We start from the raw sequence: 14,042 nt of genomic DNA, 5'->3' as shown, positions 1-14,042 counted from the left end.
GGAGTGGCTGACCCTGATCATCAAGAGTCACTTCTTCCTTACATCACAAGCTATCTGCCGCCGAAAAATTCAAAATTGACCTTGACCTTGACTCTGTTTTCCCAACACCTACCCACATCCCAAATATCATCGTAATCAATCCAAAGGTTCTTGAGTTATGTTGACTACAAAAATCTGGAAACACAAACAAACAAACAAACAGACACACAGACAGACAGACACACCAAAAACTATACCTCTATTTTTTTCATGGAGGTAAATATGCACTCTACAAAAACTACTTATCCCATTAACAGTTAAGCAATGCAGGTAAAACAAACACTATCAGCGTACAATTGCAAAAACTATATACAATCTGTACGAAATCAAAACATGCAGAACACCAAAATATATTGACATTTCTTAAAGAGCGCGCCAGAATTCATGTTTCAATAGCTGTGCTTCAATAGCTTTCAATAGCTGCTTTCGAAAGGAAGTGCGACCAAGAGCCTTAGGTTCAATGTCTAAGCAGATATTGCGGTGGCATAAGATAGTATCAAAAGCTTGGGAAAGAGTTTGGCCGGCAGAGGAGTTTTATTCCACCGCTCCTCTGCCGGCTAAACTCCTTCCCCAGCTTATGACACTATCTTATGCCACCGCAAGATCTGCTTAGAGATTACCTTTGGGTAGCCTTACTGATATGGTTGTATTAATTGTCTGAAGCTGGCTGTTTCAATCTTAACATATTAACATTCAAAATGGAGGTTGTTTACTCGTGTTTTTTGTGACGCAGATTGGACCATATATGAAGATTAGGCTACACACATCTATTTTCTTGGTTATCAGCTTTGCAGGATGATAACGGAGTGGACGGGGAAAAGGAAGTAAACAAAACAAAACAAAACAAAACCAGGCATCTGCCAGAAACCAAAGTCATCATTCTAGGCTTGTTGACGTTTAGTGCAATAAATCATAGATTCTAAGTGTTTCAATAAATAGAAAGACAGGAATAGTATTCTCTGGTGGTGCCGCAATGTGAACATTCGGGGTTTGTTCATGTAGTACACGGCGAAAGCACGTGTTTTTCTTTTTTCAACTCAAGAACAAATAAGCAAATCCAAAGAAATCAAATTGGCGTAACTGATACAATAGGAGACGCTGTGTTGCGAAGGTTGGTCGGGAACACTTTTAGTGAGAATTTCGCGTGAAGTGATATTTCCAATGATCGGGGCCTGTCAAGGGTTTGATCCTATGAAAGGTTTTATCAGCTGGTATATTGATAAGTTATGAGGTAGGAATGTTGCTGTTCATGTTACAAATGCAGCATTGATTTTTTCCCGAGATTTTTGGCAGCTTTTAGCTGCTCTAATGCCAGTAACGGGTGATTTGGAATTATGGAAATGTACTTACCTCACGTTTCTCTAAACTTACCTCCCAAGCTCAGCAGAAAATCTTCTGTTGTCACTTTCTTGGCAAGGACGTATGGAGGGCTGTCCTCAGACGTCGTGTTGCAGTTGTGCCCTCAGATTTGAGCTCGGTGTGGTCGGTAGTCAACGGATTGGAGAAAACAATGTTTGATTAGTCTAGCTTAGGTGGGCGTGTTGATTGACGTCACCGAGGGTGCTCAATTCAAATGAACGTCATCGACCAGCAATCGGAAAGCGTCTTTTAGTAAACGGCAATGATGATTGTGGTGACATCATCCATGTAATTTTCAAACTCATATTCCATAAATTTTGGTCCAAGCAAGCAATATTCACAACGAAGATTATTTAACCACCTCGATTAAAACCTGTCGCCTTCATTGATTTGGAGTACACTTCGGCATAGTCCGACTCAGCGGAGTCTGTTTATACACCAAATTTAGGGCACTGAAGTACCCTTCCCAGATTCGATTTCTGGATTTCCTTGCGTGATTTCAAAGAAGATTAAAGATAAACTTCCGTGTGCCTGCAGAATTACCTCATAATCTTTTCATCCGAAAATTACTCTTTGTAACCACCTATCCCAGGAACAGCCTGGCCTTTCCTTGCTCTGTACTGAACCGACCTCTGTACGACCTCTGTACGGCCTCTGCACGGCCTCTGCACGATCTCTGTACGACCTCTGTACGGCCTCTGTACGACATCTTTACGTCCCCTGTACGGCCTCTGTGCGGCATCTGTACGGCATCTGTACGGCCTCTGTACGGCCTCTGCACGGCCTCTGCACGATCTCTGTACGACCTCTGTACGACTTATGTACGACCTCTGTACGACCTCTGTACGGCCTCGGTGCGCCACATAGGTAAGAATGTTCAGAAATGTAACTATAGGCAAACTTATTCTGATTTTGAATGGCAGACACAAATGCGCGCATTGTGCAATAGTTTGAGCTTTTACGAAGTTGCCTGCCCTACTGAATATTACGGGATGAAGGAAACATCTGGACTTTTCTGTGGAGGCTTTATGCCTTTGTCTTTCCAAGACTCTGATTATAGACATGCTATAAACATGTTATATCATATCATGGGTTTTGTGTACTACGTAATAGCAATATCCAAGCGTGATCTACGCAACGTTGGTCAGTCTAACATCTGTTGTGTTTCCTTTCTGTGGGATTAAAACTGACAAAAAGCAGGACAGCCATACACTCCCATTGGGTGCAGTTTCTCAACTAGCTACATAGTGTCCAAAAAACTTGGGCAGCCGTTTGCTCTTAGCGGGTGCAGTTTTCCGATTGTCCACAAGCTTCTTTGTAAATAAAAACATTATAACCGGTAAGTTTGTCGTCTGTTTTAGCCTCATAAGTTATGTGGTTAAGAATCTTGCTGCTAACCACCAAGTATAAGAAACGTCTTACGCGAAACACCATTAGTCTTGGTTGTGCCACTTTCTCTAACGTTAGTGCAGGAGCTGGACTTGATGTGAAGGGCATCTGTTAATATTTTTTAGACGTAGACTGGTACATTTGTTTCTCTTAGTTTTTTTTTTTTAGTTTTATTTCAAGAGCTCCAAGAAGCGTAGTAACGTTACATGTGTATACTAAGGCTAACGTCACATTTCCACAAAGTCAAAGGGGCCCGGCCGGGCGGCTTGGGGGAACGAAAAGTACGATATAGAATCGAAGACAACAAGACACAAAACGTACCAAAAAAAGTTGAACAGCGCATGCCTTGTGCATATTTATGACAGAAATTAATTTTTCGTGTTCGCAAAAATCCCGGCAGTGCCCCGGGTAGGAAATGAGACGTAGGCTTAACGGAGATCTAAATAAAAATGTGAAAGAAAAAATGTACAATCTGTTGTTCAACCTTTCTAAATCACAGTACTGTTATATGGAGTTCCATTTTGCAAGAGTTAATTTTGGGTTCAGATTTTTAACTGATTTCTCTTCATGCATGAATTGGAAGGAAACCATGACAAACCAACAAGAACGATCTGTTCGGCTTGATACGTTGTTGCTGCTAAATATTTATTGGTAAATCTCAAACATATTTCATCTACTTGATAGTGTATTCATTGTGTGTGCATGGTGTGCACAAAGATGCATTCCTTGGTTCCATTTGAATAAATATACCAAAGATCTACAGGTAGGCTCAGTAATACAGCACACACGTTCTTAAGTTACACAATAATGAGACATGAAGGACAACAGAGTGTTACTTCTGTCTACTCAATTCATTTGACCTTCCATGGTATATGAGGACTGGACCTATAGCCATACATTCTGTGCTGACAGTCCTCAGTGTGTGAGGACTGGACCTATAGCCGCACATTCTGTGCTGACAGTCCTTAGTGTGTGAGCACTGGGCCTATAGCCGTACATTCTGTGCTGACAGTCCTCAGTGTGTGAGGACTGGACCTATAGCCGTACATTCTGTGCTGACAGTCCTTAGTGTGTGAGGACTGGACCTATAGCCGTACATTCTGTGCTGTCAGTCCTTAGTGTGTGAGGACTGGGCCTATAGCCGTACATTCTGTGCTGACAGTCCTTAGTGTGTGAGGACTGGACCTATAGCCGTACATTCTGTTCTGACAGTCCTTAGTGTGTGAGGACTGGGCCTATAGCCGTACATTCTGTGCTGACAGTCCTTAGTGTGTGATGACTGGACCTATAGCCGTACATTCTGTTCTGACAGTCCTTAGTGTGTGAGGACTGGGCCTATAGCCGTACATTCTGTGCTGACAGTCCTTAGTGTGTGAGGACTGGGCCTATAGCCGTACATTCTGTGCTGCTTTCCGATGTTTTTAAAACCTGTCATGATTCTTCACATTTAAAGGTTGTATGCCTTTCTTAAAAGAAATCAAGCAGCATAAGGGGTTCTGACGCTATTGACATAAACATAAACATGAACAACATAAACAGCTCTGTTGCTATGACCGTAAGCAGCTTTTTTCTAGGAGCCTAAAGCCTTCTGTTAAAATTATCGTTCTGTTTCTATGGTCGTAAAGAGCTTTGCGCGTGACTATGATCTCAAGCACCCGACCTTTTTTTGCGACTAAAATGACCGAGTGGGGTCCAAACGGACCCCAAAATGTTTTGTTCATAAAATCTCAGTACCATTTCTTATCGGCGATCATTGTATATACATTGCTTCGTCAATGTAAGAGGAAGATTTTGAGATGTTAAGGTGTTGCTAATTCCAACTCATTATCATAATTTATGCAAAAGTTCAGAAGGACCACGTTTTGCACTAAACCTATTCCGACCAGATAGGGGAATTTTGAGGCCCTCAGCAACATTTATGTCGCATAACTCATGAACGGCTAGAGCTAAAGCTACGAAATTTGGTAATTTATCACAAAATATTGTTTGCAAAAGTTTTTGATCAATAAAGTAAGTCTATCATTTTTGGAGGTTGCCATGGCAACCATATTCTAAGAGGCATATTTTTGCCAAAATTTGACAATTTCAATTTAAACAAGGTTTTCTTGGTAAACTACACCTGTTTTCTGACAACAATTAAATTCTATGAAATTCAATGTAATTTTCATGACTTAAAATTGATAGTTTATGCTAATCTTATGACGTCATTGGTCAAAATCCAAGATGGCCGCCCTAATTAGGCAAATGACGTCATAATGTCACATTACATATTGATGACACAGAAATTTTTGTGATGATTTAGGTTTACATTCTTATTATTGTCTGAAAGTTTGGTAGTCATACTGTAAGTGGTTAAGGAGTTAGCCTCAAAAGTTTGTTTTAAAAACTGCACATTTTTGGTGGGGTCCGTTTGGACCCCAGAGGGACTGAACACAAACTTTCTTTATAATTTCCACATTATTGTACCAATCTTTGCGAACACTTAGGAGAAGGTATAAGACATATTGACTGACAAAGTCACGGAAGGATTTTTTCTTCAGATCAAAAATGTTCAAATGGCACTTCAAAATGTTCACCTGGAGTCCAAATGGATCCGGACCCCACTCGGGTGTTTGAGGCTTAAATAGGTCCGTTGCTATGGTTCTTAACAGATCTGTTGCAATGGTTCTGGAAAAGTTCTATTGCTCTAATCCTGAACAGTTTATCCTCAAGAGTTTTTTCCATGCTCATTAGAAACAACCAGACCAGAACAGGCACTGTGTCTGCGAAGGTGGACTCCTGAAAACTTTAGTCCAATGGTCCATATATCCATCCCTACTTCAAATGCATGCGTCTCTCGGCAAACTTTACTAATCTGTGCTGTACATTATTGGAACTTGCTACCGTAATCCAATTCTTTAGCACAACTGCTCTGCCCAGACACCAGTGTCTGTTATAAAACATGGTAGGAAATAAGTTCTCCGTATTGTAAACAATAATACATGTAAATAAACTTGTATGTTTAACAATATCACGCCGCTTTAACACCCTTACTCCACACTGAGCTATTACTGACTTGCTTCTGTATTCACATCCAATAAATCTACTCTATATCATCAAAATGAATAGATACTAGATATTTGCAAAACACGCCAACATATCAGTACAAGTAGACTGCCAAAACAACAGTGTCATAAAAGACAATAAGAAATCAATAGTGCGTCAAAAAGTTAGGAAAACCATTGAAATGTGTAACACAATTACACAATTTCAAGATCCTCAATCCATAATATGTTTGAGTTTTTTTTGTTTTACTTCAAAGTCATCACAAACAAATTTGGGGTTAGTCCCAAACAATTTTGGTGTTGGTTTGGTAAAGTTTAGTTTATCCATTATATCATCACAAACAAAACAAAACAAGGCTCATTGGAGCCACTCGAATGTTTTGAGTTGCTGTACTGTACTGGATTGTGCTGACAAATGGTTGTTCATATTTAACTTGACAAGTTTCTTTTTTTACTCATCAGGGAAGCAATCAGGAGGAAGTTTGTTCCATAACGATGTAGTGCTAGGGAAAAGATGGATTATGGACGAAGATCAGAGATTTGCTTCCGTGAAAGAGGCAAAACGAGTTCTTGCTTAGACCGTTTGTACTGGAGGAACAAGCGAGTGAAGTTCCGCGGAGCCGAGGAAACAGTGAAAGAGTATTGCCAGACGTACTCCATCACGACTTGGGGGGAGGGTTCGTACGGACAGCGCTGTAAATTGTCGGGTCACCATGAAGAACATTGATAGAGAAACGCCAGAAAGTAACGCAACATACATAACAAGAAAATGCTTAAGTTTGTGATTTTTTGCCATTTCCCCCCCAAAAAGTACACTTTTGGCTCCTGTACCCTGGTTTAACAACCAAATGACCTAAAGTTTGGTGAAGAGGTGCAATAGATATTTATTCAAATGACCCACGTATAATGTTTGGCATAAACCACTTCAAAATGATATATTTGGGGATATTTTGGGTCATTTTCCAATGGCCAGAGGGGTCAATGACCTCAAGGTCGTTAACCCCTGAAGTCTGCACCTGCAGGGCTGTTGTTGCCTATTTAATCAAGTCTATATAACTTGATTAAATAGGCAACCAATCACTTAGCATAAATCAATATTCTGTAAAGGATTTGGCAGCCAATCAGCGAGCCTGGTGTTATCTGGAAGAGCCCATTCTTGCACGGAGGGGTTCTTTTTTTGTACTTCATTTTTGGACTTTCGTGATTATGTAAGTCTTTTAGTGGAAGTATTTTTCGACTGGCCTAATTTGCAATTTTACATAGGGTGTGTTGGAATAGTCCATTATAGCTCGGAGGAGGGCATTTTTCTTAAAACTCATTTTATAACTTTGGTAATTATGTCAAACTGCTACACTTTGCATAGGGGTATCACAGGAAGATTACATTCTGGCGCGGGTGTGTGTGTTCAAATTCAGTTTTGGACGGGTGATGATTCAAAATTCCATCTTTAATGCAGTCTTTTTCAAAAGTCAATTTTGGACTGGGTTTCTTATTCAAAATGTCATGTTTTTAATTTGAGTATTTCTGGACTGGTCTATTGTGCGAATTTATATGGAATGCACTGGAAGGGTATAGAGATGGCTGAAATATGCTGTATTTGCTCTCAAGCAAATGTAGGCCTTTCTAGTGGGTCATATCTTCATACCTGTGGTCATGTCCACTGGTCGCTACAGCAGCTGTGCTGTTTGGGATGGATTTATTGGTGGCCTCAGACTGGCCCCCAACTTTGTACAGAGCATTCTGCTGTGAGGCGGTCGGCCCTGTGCCATAAGATAGATTTCTAGACTCCAAGGATTCATTGGTGGCCTGAGACTGGCAATGCCCTGTCTGATCATGATCGTTGTCAACATGTATATACTGGTGATCATGACCACTGGTCACCACAGCAGCTGTGGTGTTTGTGTAGTGTTCGGCCATGATCTGAGACTGGCCCTGCCCTGTCTGACCCTGACCACTGATCATTGCTGTAGATGTTTGGTCCTTTGCTGATGCTGCCACACCTACATACATAGGGTTTGGCTTTAAGGCAGCTAGCACTTCGTCATGTGATAGGTTTCCAACTTTCAGAGGTTTCGTGTTAACCAGAGACTGGCCCTGGTCTGCCTGATTATGATGGTTGTCAACATCTTCATACTGGTGATCATGAGCACTCCTTACAGTAGCTGTGGTGTTTGTGTTGGAGTCAGTGATGGTATGAGACTGGCCCTGTCTTAAGTTGGTATGTCGGTCTATATCTTCATACTGGTGATCTAAACCACTGGCCACTACAACGGGTGTGGTGTTTGCGTGCGACTGAGTGATGGTCTGAGACTGATCCTGTCCTGTCTGATAATAATGACCATTGATCACTACAGTACCTGTCATGTTAAGTCTACGCAAGGCAATGTTAGAATTAGGGCCTGAAGAAGAGCCAGGAAGGGGATTCTTGGTCCTCCTCTTGCACCAGATTGTGAGAATGACGGTGCCGATCAGGGCAATGCCAGCTATTGGACCACAGACAGAGCCAATGAGAGCAGGTTTTGGAAAACTGGAAACAGATTCTTTGGAAGTGTCGCTTTCCGGTTTTTCTGAAGTGGTTTGAAGAGTTGGACTTATTATTGTTCTAGTTTTGGCTCTTTTTTCTGCAGGACCTACTGTTGAGCCAGCTGCTGTGCAATTATGATAGTTTATAGAAGTTGCTCGGGTATCAGCATGGAAACTGTTGCTTTTAAGGGGTGAAGCTATTGTCGGTCTTGTTTTATTTTTCTTGCTCTTGACTGTGGAGCCGGCTGTTGTGCCTTTGTAAGAATTGTTAAACTTTAAGGTTACTTGAACATCAACAGACAGTGCTGATATGGTCGGCTCTGCACATACCAAATCTTCAGGACTGACATCTGTAAGCTTCTGTCCCCGTAAGTTAGCGGGTTCGACACATGTTATCTGGTCTTTAAATGAAGGAAATTCAGTCGAATCTAGCCTGAAGGGAACCATCTTACAGTCACACTGCCAGGGGTTCCCGTCAAGTTTTATGTCGAAATTAGATGGCAACAAGCTGAAAGCTAAAGGGGCAATGGCAGACATCTTGTTGTTCGTAAGGTACAACTTTTGTAGCTGGGGTAGATTTGAAAATATACCTGGATTGATCGTTGTTATTTGGTTGTAGTGTAGGTACAAGTTTTGTAGCTGGGGTAGATTTGCAAATATACCTGGCTTAATCGTTGTTATCTTGTTGTTGGCCAGCCACAACTCTCGTAGCCCGGATAGGTTTGCAAATGCATCATCCTTAATATTTGTTATCTTGTTGTGGGCGAGGAACAACTGTCGTAGCCCGGGTACATTTGCAAATGCACCTGGCTGAATCATTGTTATCTGGTTGTAGGACAGGGACAACTTTCGTAGCCGTGTAAGATTTACAAATGTACCTTTCTGAATCAATGTTATCTTGTTGCTGGTCAGCGACAACACTTGTAGCAAGGTGAAGTTTGCAAATGCACCCGGCGGAATCAATGTTATCTGGTTGTTGAACAGCTGTAACACTTGTAGCTGGGCCAAATTTACAAATGTACCTTCCTGAATCAATGTTATCGGGTTGACACTCAAGTACAACTTTTCTAACCAGGGTAGATTTGCAAATATACCTGGATTAATAGTTGTTATCTTGTTGCTGCCCAGCCACAACACTCGTAGCCCGGATAGGTTTGCAAATGCATCTTCCTTCATCTTTGTTATCTTGTTGTGGGACAGTGCCAACACTCGTAGCCCTGGTAGATTTGCAAAATTTAATATACCGGGCTTACTCATTGTTATCTTGTTGAGTGACAGATCCAACTGTCGTAGCCTGGGCAGATTTGCAAATGCATCTGGCTGAATCTTTGTTATCTGGTTAGAGAATAGGTTCAAATATTGTAGCTGGGGTAAATTTACAAATGCACCGTTCTGAAGCATTGTTATCTTGTTGTAGGACAGTTTCAACTTTTGTAGCTGGGTCAGATTTACAAATGTACCTTCCAGAATCATTGTTATCTGGTTGTAGGACAGGGACAAGTTTTGTAGCTGGGGTACATTTACAAATACACCTTCCCGAATTATTGCTATATTGTTATGGTTCAAATATAAATCTGTGATGGATGATGGAAGGTTCAGAGTGATGTTGGTGAGGCCCAGATAAATGCAATAGCAGCGCGGTGGTGCGCAGCTGAGGCCGGTTTTCTGAACCGATGATGGCGAGCAGGTGCGGCCGGCGTCTGGCAGGTTGGGCTCCTTCAGGATGATGAGAAGGAACATCAGCAGGTGTCGCAGCTTTCTTCCCATGTTGTCTGGTTACCTGAGCAAAACAAAGAACATTCTCCTCTGCTAAAGTATATGATATATTCACATTTGTTGGACTTTTCTATGTGCAAGAACTGTTTCTCCCATTGATGCTGCTGTGCATGGTAGAAACATACTTACTAATAGGTAACATACAATAACATGTGACAATGGATAGTGATACATATTATAAAACTCAATAATCATTATCGTACAACTGAAGCAGCAGAAAAATAATGATGGTAAAGTATGTAGAAATGATAGAATCGTGATTATTATCATACAGCTAGAATTAAAAGCTAAAGTCAATAAAATATATAGAAAAGAGTTTTAAAAATGCTATTGTCATAGAGCGAAGAACCAGAACAGTAATGTCGTCAAACTATAAAAAATAAAACAATCTTCACACAATTAAACCATGCTGAACAATAAAACATCAGCGTACAAACTATAGAAAAACAGCCACTCCGTACAATGAAGCATTATCAATATACAAACTCTCAAAAATAACTCATCCCTACAAAGTCCAATCATGCAGAGAAATCAAACGTTATCAGCATACAATTACAATCTGTTTGAAAACAATCAATCAGTGTAAACTCAAAACATGCAGAAGAATAATATAATATCAGCATTTTAGAGAGCACGCCAGAACACTTGTTACCATTTCTGTGCCGAAATGCAGAGTGACAAACAGCCTTAGAGTAGTCTTACTGATGTGGTAAATTAAATGTTGATGGTCTGAAGCTGGCTGTTTGAATATTAACATTTAGGATGGAGGTTGTTTACTCGTTTTTCTTTTACTGACATTTTCACGACGTAGTTTAGACCAGATCAGATTCGGGCACGTCAATTTAATCCCTTGGTTCTCGATTGATGAAGGAGTGGGCGCGTGAAATGACAGTAAACACGAAACAGGCATTCTGTTTTAGACAAGGCACATTCGACAGGAACCAAAGTCAACACTTTACGAGCATAAAACCATAGAGTTTGATTGTATGAATGAAAAGAAAACTGAAAGAATTGGAAACAACTTTCTTCACTTGTTTCTTTTTTCAACTCAGAAAAACGAACGAATCCAAATTGGTGAAACTGACGCAATAGGAGGGGCGGGACATGAAGGCTGGTCGGTAACATGCTCTACTCTGAATAGAAATATGACTGTTAAGTGAATATGAGCAATGGGGTTTACAGTACAAGACTGTGTTCTGGTTTTTATCTTCTGTTTTTGGGATACCACATGTGTCTAGTTTTGTATCTGCCATGCTTACCTTCGTTGATGCCTTTTATTTATGAAAAATGAGTAAAGAAAGATATTTCAAAAATATGCCCAAGCCACATTTTAAGTGAGAACTTCGCGTAAAAAGTGCATTTTTCAATGATCTGGACCTTAGCTTGATTCTATAAGTAATTTTATCAGTTCCTTCAAACCTACCTCGTAAGCTAGTCAGAAACTCGAGTTACCACATTCTGTTCTGGGTGAGGAAGTCATGCTGGGCTGTGCTCAGTCCTCCTGTTGCACTGGTGCCTCCCAGATGTGAGCTTGGCGTGGCCGATACGCAGCGGAGTTGGGAAAACAACCTTTGATTAGTCTAGCTTAGGTGGGCGTGGTGATTATCTGAAGCTGACGTCACGAGTGACACGAAGGTGCTCAAATAAACACTAATGGACCAGAAACTGACCAAATATGTACATGTAGAGCGGATCTTAGAAGGGGAAATACATTAGACTTAATCCTCCTGGTGTTCTAACTAATATTTCATGTCCTTTTTGCCGGAGCAATCAATATTCAGTACATCCTCTCTTCTTAAGTATCAAAACAGTAGAAACTCTAAAATTTGACCTCAATACCATACGTACATTTCATCACTGCTTTTTTTTGGAGGGGTTGGTCGTTTTTTGGTACTTCTTTATTGTTTTGCAATTGGTTTCGAAAAGACCTTGCTTATTTTACGGGCTTCAGGTTCCTCCAAAAATACTCGTACTTTCACAAAGTATTTAATGCCACTACTGGAAAATAAGATGAAAGAAACGATCCCTTTTCGACACACTTCAGTATGTGATTGAGAGGGTTTTGTATTTCTTGTGTTGTTTTCTTATCTTGATTTGCTGACTTTTACTCCTGGTCGGGGCATTAAGTTCAGTTCAGGCGAAAGTCTACTCGGGATAACGGAGGGTAGAATGCCAGGCTATTCTCAGTACGAGAAGGAGCTGACAGCCCCTTATAGTGAGTGACATTGTGGTGGCTGCGATGTTGGTTGAGATCTTGTAGAGCACATTCGCGGCGTCACTGCGGCTGAGTGATTTAGCAGCGGAATAAAACGCGCGACAAACAGATACAGCTTAATTAACTTAAGTTAGTTTAGTCAACTTAAGTTAGGACATGATACGCATAACGGCAGTTACTAATTTAGAAGCAACTGGATATCGTTTTGGAAACGGCCAGACGTCCAGGTAGCCTCCGTCCTTTCCTGAAATACCTGAGCTAATTTGCATCAACCTTGTTTTGACATAGCCTTACTGTTGTTTTCTATTTGACTATCCAAAATTTGTCTTTATCTCCTTACAATATGGAGTCAAAGTTAGGATGGGTATAAAACATGCTCTTCAACAGATCTGTTCAGAGTCACTGAGGAAAGATAGAGAATCCTCCTTAAAACGTCTGACCATTTCCCAAATCCTATCCCTGAGTGATTGAGTAACTGCTACTTGGCGAATATTACTGATATGGTTGTGCTGATTGTCTGAAGCTGGCTGTTTGCATATTAACATTATGGAGGTTGTTTACTCGTTTTTTCTTTCATTGACATTTTCATGGCGGCGCCGTGTGGACCAGATAAGAAGATTAAATCACATCATATCTGATCCCTTGGTTCTCAAATTGTTGCAGGATGATAACGGAGTGGCGAAATAGTAGCGAAAAAGAAACAAACTTTCTCATATAGTTTGAAACCTTTCCTCGGTCAACATTTTAGGCTGTTTGGCATTTCGAGCATTAAATTGCACATTTTAAGTGTTTCAATAAATAAGACAATCTAAACAATTGGGAAGACAAGAGCATTATCTAATGGTCTTGTCACAATATTAGCGTTTGGGATTCATTCATATACAAAATGGCAAAAGTAGGATTTTTTTAAGTAAGAAAAAAAGAGCGAATCCAAAGAAATAAAATCAGCTAGTCGGGAACATGCCTTATCCCCATTTTTTAAAGTATGAATTTCTGGTGAAGTGCTCTTTCTAATGATTTGGCCCAGTCAAAGTTATTTGAAAGCGATTTTGCAGCTATAAATTTTCTCGGCAACGTTTTGGAAGCTTCCAGCTGCCTTCATAACGACATAATGGATTTTCACAGGGTGATTTGAGTTCTGAAAATATATATTACTTACCTTACGTTTCTCCCAACTTACCTCTCAAGCTGGGCAACCTATTGACAGTTTGTATTCTCTTGAAAAGGAAGTCACGAAGGGCTGTCCTCAGTCGTCTTGTTGCACTAGAGCCTCCCAGATGCGAGCTCGGTGTGGCTGTGGCGCAATGAGGTTGGAAAAAACAATGTTTGATTAGTCTTACTTACGTGGGCGTGGTGATTGTCTAAAGCTGACGCCACGAGGGTGCTCGAACGAATATTCATCGAACAAAAATCGACCAATTGCAGAGCTCGATGTGGCTGTTGCTCAGCAGAGTGGGGAAAGCCTTACTTAGATTGGTGTGTTGATAATGCTTTTTCCATACATAACATTACTCTGACAGTTGGCATTTGGTACAGAATTTTCTACTGAATTCTCGTCATGCATGAATTTAAAGAAAACGAGCTATGAAAACCGAGATCTACCGTCTATTTAGTTCTTGTCGACACACTGTTCCTGCTACACATGCTGTACAAAGTTTATTCATTAGTCGTGTTCATACAGATATCCACAGGCACTG

This window comes from Branchiostoma floridae, chromosome 7 (assembly GCF_000003815.2).
Source record: "Branchiostoma floridae strain S238N-H82 chromosome 7, Bfl_VNyyK, whole genome shotgun sequence".
NCBI lineage: Eukaryota > Metazoa > Chordata > Leptocardii > Amphioxiformes > Branchiostomatidae > Branchiostoma > Branchiostoma floridae.
Note: the sequence above shows the minus strand (reverse complement) of the source record.